This window comes from Chionomys nivalis, chromosome 17 (genome assembly GCF_950005125.1).
Source record: "Chionomys nivalis chromosome 17, mChiNiv1.1, whole genome shotgun sequence".
Taxonomy (NCBI): Eukaryota; Metazoa; Chordata; class Mammalia; order Rodentia; family Cricetidae; genus Chionomys; species Chionomys nivalis.
The window spans coordinates 2,988,442-2,995,947 of record NC_080102.1 but is presented as its reverse complement, the minus strand read 5'-3'; the positions used below and the strand labels follow the sequence as shown (position 1 = coordinate 2,995,947).

General features: G+C 45.8%; 1 protein-coding gene across 1 annotated transcript in view; it reads left to right on the top strand.

Annotated features, from left to right (window-relative positions):
- Nucleotides 1-710: 710 nt before the first annotated feature.
- Nucleotides 711-7,506, top strand: part of Rnf19a (ring finger protein 19A, RBR E3 ubiquitin protein ligase) — a 41,208-nt gene continuing 34,412 nt past the window's right edge. Inside the window, exon 1 of the mRNA XM_057792146.1 lies at nt 711-933. The gene's annotated coding sequence lies outside the window, so the exon portion shown is untranslated. The remainder of the gene's footprint in view (nt 934-7,506) is intronic.

The window sequence follows — 7,506 nt, the reverse complement described above, 5'->3', positions numbered from 1 at the left end:
GATCGAAAGTGATATATTTAGAATAAGTAACAGATGGTGGATGGACATTTTGGCATCCACGTCTCAGTATTCTAAGGAAATGATCTAAATCCTCAGAAGAAATAAACAAGGAAAGGATGGGATTGGAACTGGAAAAGGATCTAAGAAATCTATACCAAGTCTTGAATAGATGAAAAATTCAGAGGGTCTGACTGAGATTAAAAGACGGAAAATGGAACAATGGAACGCACAGTCCGGATTAAAGTAAGGTTGAATTCATCAGAGATCCATCAGGGCTGAAACACTTCCCGGGGGATCGAGAGCAGCAGAGGCTGGGCTGCTGGGCTGGGCTCTCGGGAGGAGGGCTGCCAACCAGGCAGGTGAACCGTGAGAAACAACGGGGCGGAAGGCAGACAGTCAGCGCCGAGTCAGGGTCGCGCTCCGCCTGGGGCGTGGCTCCCGCCGTCCCCCAACTCGAGCGAGAAGAGGTCCGGGTGACCAGAAGGGCGTCGCCCGCCCCACCGTCCGGGGCGCACGGGGCGAGAGCGCGCAGCGCGAGGTGAACGTGCGCGAGCCTACGAACCACCGCGTCCCGGAGTCAACCGGCAGTGGCGGCGGCGGCGGCGCCGGGGAGGGGGGTGACGTCAGGACGCAGGGTGCGCACCGGGCGGGGCCACGCCGGGCGGGGCCGGAGTGGGAGGAGGGGGCGGGGCCATCAGGGGCGAGGGCGGGGGAGAATGGCAGTTGCTGTGCTGGTCCTCGGCTGCGTCGGTCCGGCTGGAGTCACCGAGGGGAGTTCGGGAAAGCGGCCGGCCGCCACGCTTCCACCGGTAGCTCTTGCCGTAGCCGAGACGGTTCCGCGGCGGGGCTGAGGGCCGGGCCTCCTCCGTCCTCCCTCAAGGCCGGTGCCTCCGCGGGATGGGGCCTGCTCGCCCGCCGCCCTGAGGAGCTGAGGTACGGCGGGGGCCGGGCGCCTCCCTTAGGGACGCGGGGGATTTGGGGCGCCGCTCGGGCCTCGGAACGGGGCCGGGGAGGCGTGTGCGGCTGTCCCCGGGGCGTGCGGTCCGCGGCCCCGACGGTGTTGGAACTCCCCGCGGCGCTGCCCCGAGCGGGCGAGCGGGCGAGACCCGAGAGGGCGAGCGCCGCGGGGAGGCGGCGGGGGCGGAGCGCATTCCTGACGGGTGAAATCGGCCCTAACGGGACGCTTTCCGGGCCTCGCCGCGCGCGGACTTGGCCCCCGAAGCCGGTCGTCCCCGGCTCCCGGGAGGGCGGGCGGGCCGGCCGGGGAGGTGACCGCCTCCTCCGCCGGCGGAGATCGCGCACACGCTCGGGCACACGCGCGCTGTAAGCCGAGCGGCCTGGGGGTGAAGCGTGTGAACCCGGGTCTTCCGGGACTCCACCTCCAGGGTGTTCCCCGGTCCCGAGCGGGAGGCCGCTGCTTTCAGTTTCCAGTTTTTCCTACTGTCTGGGGTTCCACTCTGCCGTTGTTCTCCCCTCTTTTTTCCATTTCCATTAGTGGGGAGAAGTCGTTTAGGGTTCGTTAATCCCGAGACAAGGGCAGCAAATAAAAGAGAGAAGAGGATGGTGAAGGCTATATATGGGAGAAAGAAAGGTTTAATTTTTTTGCTCGTTGTCCCCTTAGCAGTAGGAATACATGGCTGGTGCTTGACTTTGTGTAAGGTTCGCTGTTGAGAATGTGGTAATGTTAGGAAGGCCGGCCTTAAATGCCGCTGCAAATTTCAAACCTAGAGGTGGCGAGAAAGGTTGGTGTAAAATGGTAGCAGGCAGGCGGCGTGAAAGCAGTCCTTTCCTGGGTTGGTGCTCCCAAAATATTTTGGTCTTTCCTCATTCTACTTTCGTGTGTGAAACTGGCTGTCTTTCCGTTTGTTTCCTATTTTAACCTGGATTCATTGACCCCTTTTTATTGTATGTAGTGTGACGATATACTTGTCTTTTTTTTTCTTCCGGTTTTGCTGTTAACCGGTCTCAGTGCACATCCTACCTCTTCTGTTTGTAATTCAAGTCATTTTCATATTTGCCTGCTTAAGCTTTAACATCGAGCTGTCTGTATTGAATTAAAATGTAAATATTTAGAAAATGGCGATGACCTTATTTTCAAATGTTCTTTACTTGGTACATGCAATTTCTTGGGAAAGGATTTGGCATTGAGTCTCTGGACTTACTAAACCAAATTATACAAAGCAAGCCCCCCTTTTTAAAGCTCTATTTAAAAATTACTGTATACAGTGTAAACTTATACATGTGACCGTGGAAAAAAATTAATGCCCTTGTAAGGTGTCTTTCTGAGAAAGAAGAAAATACTATCTCGGGGTTCTCATTTGAGAACCCCAGTAAGGTTAATTTTGTTTTAATTGCAGGATAATTTTAGAAGTTGAAACAACCTATTCTTTACTAAAATAGCTTCTTGAAATATCTTATCCTGGAAATGCCTCAGCCGTGTTTGAACCCAGGTAGTCAAAGCAGTATTTCTGCAGTTGTTGGTGTACTGTATTTGGGAATCATCACTCTTTTTGAGATAGGGTTTCACTATGTGGCCTGGTTGGCCTGGAACTTGCTTATGTATACCAGACTAACCATGAACTCATTGAGTTCATGCTCCTGATAGGATTAAGGGCCTGTGCTCCTTCCCAGCTAGGAGTCAACATTTATATATATTTACATATATGTAAATATATAAATATATGCATAATTTCAGGCAGGCTTTTGGGGGGCTTTGCACATGCTAGGCAAATAGCTTAATACCCCCCTTTGTTTCTTTTCTTTCTTTCCTGTCTTTTGAAAGAGTCCTGTATATTTTCATGGCACATCCTGGTTTTTCCTAAACACCTAGATATGGCGCAGAAATCCTTCGGTTTCTAGTCAGCCTTACCACCTGATACTCATATATTTCCTGGCCACCTGCCTCCCAGCTCTTTGTGTTAGTATCTGTTTGTAGTTTAGCCACTTAGAGGTAGAGGTGGGAAAGTTGTCAGCCACTAACCTGAGCAGTAGCAAACACATACCACACCCTGGTAACAACGGTTATCACTCAGGGCACTGAAGACCAAGGGACATGGTTTCCTCAAGTTTCTAGGAAGGCAAAATAGGTGTGATAACTTGAAACTGTCCCTAGTCTAGTGCTTGGCCCAGAGTAAGGTGCTGATAAATTTGGGTACTTTTATATCAGTTATTCATTTGTATCTTCTCTAATCAGGAAATAGAGTTTTAGAGAATCGTTACTTGTCCTTCTGAGGGTACTACAGGTGACAGTTGTCAAATGTAGGCATATTCTTACTAAGTGTATGCTCCTTTATTGATTTTTTTTTATTGTTGAGGTTTAGGTTGAAAAAAAAAACTTGAGCATCTTGGGCTAACAGCCAAAGTAAAGTTGAGTTTCTAAATTACTATTTGATTGCATATTACAGTCCATTTGTCCAGCTAGTTCTTCTGCACAAAGTAGTAGCCTGTTTAAAAACACTCATGCTCATGTAGGGAACACACTGGCTGAAGACTTTAGCCTGACTCCTAACTAGCAAGTTGTAGATTATGGAGAATAATTGAGTTTTTCATACCGAGGCAGTTTTCACCAAATATGATTTTTCTCACTTTACTTTTAAGTCACTGTGTATTGGGGAATATTATCTTAAGGTGTGTTACTTTTGGTTATGTTGTGGAGCTGTGTTACTGTGCCTGTCTAAAACACCTGATGGTCTTTAAAGAGCTGGACGGCCAATAACGAAGGGAAAGAAATAGGCGGGGCTGGCGGGCAGAGAGGATAAGCGTTAGGAGAAATCTGGAAGGAAAAGGAACAAGAAAAGGAGAGAGGAAAATGTTGTTGGTTGTTTTTTACTCTTTACTTTTTAGGCTCTTTTGGGGGCCCCACCACCCAACTCCCAAATAAATCTCACACACACACACACACACACAAGCTTATTACTACTTAGAAACGCCTAACTGTAGCTTGGCTTGTTTCTTGCCAGCTTTTCTTAAATTATCCTATCTATCTTTGGCCTTGGGGCTTTTATGTTTTTCTATTCCTGTATACCTTTTCTTTCCTTCTTACTCCATGTCTGTCTGGGTGGCTAGCCCCTGAACTACTCCAGTTCTTTTTTAGCTGACAGAAGATACATGATGTTGAAACAGCTTATGAGTAAACATACCTGTGCAGCTGAAGAGTGAAGGAGGAAAAGATTCATTGTCTAACACGTTTGCATCTCAGATGGCGGCAGACTTCAAGAAAGGCATTGACATAATTTTAGGTGTTTAAATCTTGGACACTTCATTGTTTCTCTGTAGTTGTCATAATAGTGATGCTTGGTATACAGGAGTGAAAAGTAGATATTGCTGGGCTGCACACTGGTGGCGCACGCCTTTAACCCCAGCACTCGGGAGGCAGAGGCAGGCGGATCTCTGAGATCGAGGCCAGCCTGGTCTCCAGAGTGAGTTCCAGGACATCCAGGGCTACACAGAGAAACCTTGTCTTGAAAAAACAAAACAATCTACCATGTAGGTGTTGGAGGAGAAGAGCAGCCATTGTTCTTAACTGAGTCATCTCTCCAGCCCCTGAAGAATTTTTAATACTTACTTTATGTATATATGTGTGTGCCTGGGTATAATGAGTACAGGACTGAAGGAGTTAGAAGAGGGAATCAGATGCCTTGAAACCAGAGTTACTGTTGTTTGTGAACTGCCATGTTGGTGTTGGTAACTGAACCCAGGCTGTCTGCAAGAGTAGTAAATACTTTAACTACTGAGCTATCTCTCCAGCCCAATAACTTTTTTTTTTATTAGCCTTATTTTGGAAACTATTTCACTACCTTAAAACTATTGTATAGTCTTGCTCTCTTGATGTTATCTAGTATTTTGTTTTGTTTCTTAGATTTTTGAGACAAGGGCTTGTATAGCCCAGGCTAATCTCAAAGGAATTTACTGTGCAGACGGGGATCACCTTGAATTCCTGATCCTCCTCCCACCTCCCAAGTGCTAGGATTACAAGCCTGCTACCATTTCCAGCTAGCATTTTAAAAGTCATTTGCTAGAAAATTACTAATTGTTGATTTGGTTCTTTTTTTAATTTTTAAGAATTTAATTTATGGGCATGTATGTTTTGGCCACATGTATTTCTATATACCATGTGCACACCTGATACTCTTTTGATTGGCCAGAGAGATTACAAGATGGTTGTGAGTTGCCATGGGGGTCCTGGGAATCAAACCCAGAGCCTTTGGAACAGCCAGATGTCCTTAGCTGTTGAGCCACCTCTCAGCCCTGTTGGTTTGCTTTAGAAGTCCTATTTCAAGAGCTTTTGCTATTTGTAGGAGAAAGTTAGCTGTTTTAGCTTAAAGAAAAGTTTGTAGATTCGATTTTGAATTAGTTTTGTTTATTTAAGCCCCCAAAAAACTTCAGAACTGTCTCTTTAATCCACAAAGCTAGAGTTGTCGCCTTAGAAGTATGTACCTAACAGTTTTATTCCGCCCCACTCTAGAGACCCCCTCAGAGTGAAGATAGCCCTTGTGCTATGAATACCTAGCTTGTTGCCACGTGACTTTCTCAAGTTGAGTCATAGTCAGCAAACTAGTTGAGAGGACCAAGAAGCCAGGGCAGGCTACTAGAAAACTGATGCATTAGCAGCAGGCAGAGGTGTGTAATCTCTGTGAGGTCTAGACCAGCCTGATCTACATAGAGACTTCAGGCCAGCCAGAGCTACATAGTGAGGCCTGTCTCTGAGACAAACAAAATATCAACAAAACTATGTACTACTAAGAACTACCATGTCACAAGACAAGTCATTAGTCTAGAATTATAGAGTTATATTTGATGATTTCTGAATCAAGCCTTATTATTTGGACCTCAGAAGGTTACAGTTATTATTTATGCATGATCGCACATAAAATGTGTAGGTGATGAAAGCTTTGGTGGCAGGATTGTCACCTTTGCTCCTGCTGCAGGTCTTAGCACTTGGTACAGTCTGCAGTGAAATAATTTTAGTACTGAATAAGTAGTTGCTAAGTGAATAAAATATGTACAGTGTGAAGTCACACACTCATGTACTTCTTTCTCCATTCTCTCTCCCCTCTCATTGCACATATCCCAGGTTGGCTTGAATTCCGGATCGTTCTCCTTCTCTTTTGTATTATAAACTGTGGTTATGTTGTGCCGGGGATGAAACTCTGGGCCATGTGTATGCTAGGCAAGCATTCTGCCAACCGAGCTACATTCCTAGCCTGAAACAGCTCTTTCAAGCCACAATTGTAATTTAAGATTTTTCCAGTGTCATATTAAGTAAGAAAGTAGAAGAAATAAAGTGAACATAATTTCTTATTAAAAAATAAGGAATTTTATTTAGCCCAATACACCCAAAATATTACTTCAATGTAGTGAATAGGTGACTTTACATTCTTTCATTTTCATAGTAGAGTATAACTCTAAGAATATTTTGTGTGGCATGTTCCTCCCTGCAGAGATTCTTTGTCTTTTTTTACTGTCATCTTGAAAGTTTTTTTTTAACTTGTCTTTTGAAGCCAAATACAGAATTGGCACTTGCTATTGCAGGATTATTGTGTTGTGTTGAAGGGCACCGGGATTCTGCTCTGCTGTGCTTTGTGCCTCATTGCCCTGTCAGATGAGGGAGTCTGTGCCATCCTTTATGGCACTGCGTTAGTATAAATTAACTAGGTGTGTGCAACACTGGCTGTCCCGACAGGACGCTGCAGGAGAGCTCTTTCATTACTAGTGAGTGTCTTGTCTTCCTGAGGCTGGGTGTGGAGCAGAAGAAATCTGTTACCTCCTCTGAACCCTACTACTCTCCATGGGTTGGAATCCATCACAGTGATGTCCAGGTTGCCTCAAAATCCAGTGACAGATGACAGGAAATTACAGAAGACATGGAAGAAGAGGAGGCAGTGTGACTGGGGGACCAAGATTGGAGCAGTATAGCCAAAACCCAAGAATTGCTCGTTGTCAGAAAGACTGGAAGAGGCACCGAATAGATTCTCCCGCAGAACTACAGAAGGGAACACAGCCCTGTTTGTAATCTCAGAACTGAAGAAGCAAATTCCTGTTGTTTAAGCACTACTAGTTTGTAGTTATTTGACAACACGCACGGGAAACTAATATATATCACAGGTCTTCAATAAACCAAAGATTTGTACTTATCTTCCCTTTCTGTCATACATCACGATTATTAGGTACTAGGCGGTAACATTCTAATCCTTTCTTAGAACTGTCAGGGGAAGTGTGTTAACCCTCCAGCCTCAACAGGCTTAAATAGATGACACCCTATAAGAATGTCCTGGAACTTCTTTCGTTTCTTTCCTCTTTCCCCAGCTGTTGCTTTTTACTCTAAGGTGTAGTTGGTATTTGGGGGCGGGGTAGGTAAACTGCTGATAGGGAGAAGCTAACAGGTCTGCTCCTTAAAGTCTGGTTTCTTTTTTTTTTTCTTTTTGGTTTTTCGAGACAGGGTTTCTCTGTAGCTTTGGAGCCTGTCCTGGAACTAGCTCTTGTAGACCAGGCTGGCCTTGAACTCAC